Below are 1689 nucleotides of genomic sequence, written 5' to 3' on the forward strand. Positions count from 1 at the left end.
CTGCTCCCCCCGCACCCCTGCTGCCGGCAGCGCCGGCGGCCAGCGTGCACCTCGGGACGGGCCCGCGTCCGCGGAGAGGGAAAGCTCGGAAACGCAGACACCGAGATGAAAAAAAAACACATTGACGAGTTGGGATTTCTGGGAAGGGAAGGCAAGCGTGGCGTTTCGGTGGCAGGGGAACGAGGGAGGTGGTGACAGTGGGCATTGTTTTGGAAAGCAGGGCACACAGGCGGGTGGGTTCATCCCGCCCGTGGCTGTAATAGGGTTACGCTGCTCTCCTTCTCTTGAGGCTCTCGCCTTTTCCCTCCTCTCCTTTCAGTTGTCTTGTTGTCTCTTAGTGCACTAGAGTATGATCAATCAGGCAATTTCAGCGCAGGATTTTTATTCAGTTAACCGCGAGTCACTTTCATCCGCTTCCTCCAGCCCCACCCCTCGCAAGAATTAGGGATTCTCTATTTATTTATTAATCTAGTGAATACAGTTATCCCATTAGTATATCCATTTAAAGTCCCTGGTAATACCCAAGAAAAACTAATAGAGTTGCCTTGCTTTTTTCTTTTTCTTTTTTCCCCCAGTGAATTAACGTTAAGCGATGTTCTGCAGACTTGCAAGCGGTCACTTCCACATCGGGGTGCTGGCTGGCCTCACCAGCAGCGCTGAACCTCTCCGGCAATTGTCCTCTCTCCCTAGAACAACTGCGTATAAACGTTAAGACTTTATCAGATGTCCCCAAATTATCAGGTTAGGCAAACACAGGGGGGAAAAAATTATCAGAAAGTTTGTGTCTACTGAATATGAAGTATTAATCTTGCCATTAATTTGTACGTGGTGTCACCTGCGACGTCTCCCCCGGCCGGCCCCTTTGCACACACGCCGGGGGTGCTGCCTAAAGCCTGAGCTCGGAGCAGAGCAGAGCGCGCAGGCACGATTTTTAAACCCCATTCAGGCTCGCAACCAACCGCCCGAGATCTGCTTTGTTCAGCAGTCACTCCGGTACTTTTATTCTTTATGGCTGTTTTATTAAAATGTGGATAAAGCAAAAGGCAAAGGATAAAATTAAATTTCATTGACTGTAAATTTCTAAAACATCCCTCCAATAAAGGATTTTTCCTTTAATAACAAAAGCGTCTTTCCCATCTTTTCGCCTGTCTCAGCGTATAGTCGCAAGAAGAGCGGGACCGCGTTAAAATCTCTGTAACTCGACCCCCGTATTTCCTAAATCACCGATTTTCTGAGTCCTGCGTGCTGCCTTTTTTCTTAAACACAAAAAAGTTCTCCCGGGGCCGGGGGTGGGGGGATCCGCACCACCGCCCGCTCCCCGGCGCTGACCATTTTAAAATTTAAATTTGGCACTAATGATAAGTATAATCATCGCAATCATCATCAGCACCGCCGCAACGCAAAGATGCATCCTGTTAGCCTCTGACATCAATCAGCCGCGCGGGGAAAGGGAAAAAAAAAAAAAAAAAAGGCGGGAGAGCCCCCCCCCCCCCCCCCCCCTCCGCGGCCCGCCGGCAGCAGCGCCCGCCCGCAGTTAATTCCCCGCGTTATTATGTCATCCCCGCGCTAATCCCGGCCCTCGCACCTCCGACACTTTCACATGCAAATCGGCCGGGGAGGCGCGGGGGCCGCCCGCGCCCGCCTCGCGCGTAACCCCCCCCCCCACCACACCCACCCACCCGCGGCCCC

General features: G+C 52.3%; 1 protein-coding gene across 1 annotated transcript in view; it reads left to right on the forward strand.

The window, feature by feature from the left end:
* PSMD7 (proteasome (prosome, macropain) 26S subunit, non-ATPase, 7) overlaps window positions 1–1689 on the forward strand; it is a 160683-nt gene that overhangs the window by 10128 nt on the left and 148866 nt on the right. The gene's annotated exons all lie outside the window — the stretch shown is intronic.

Source organism: Haliaeetus leucocephalus, unplaced genomic scaffold (genome assembly GCF_000737465.1).
Source record: "Haliaeetus leucocephalus isolate CR32 unplaced genomic scaffold, Haliaeetus_leucocephalus-4.0 Scaffold668, whole genome shotgun sequence".
NCBI lineage: Eukaryota > Metazoa > Chordata > Aves > Accipitriformes > Accipitridae > Haliaeetus > Haliaeetus leucocephalus.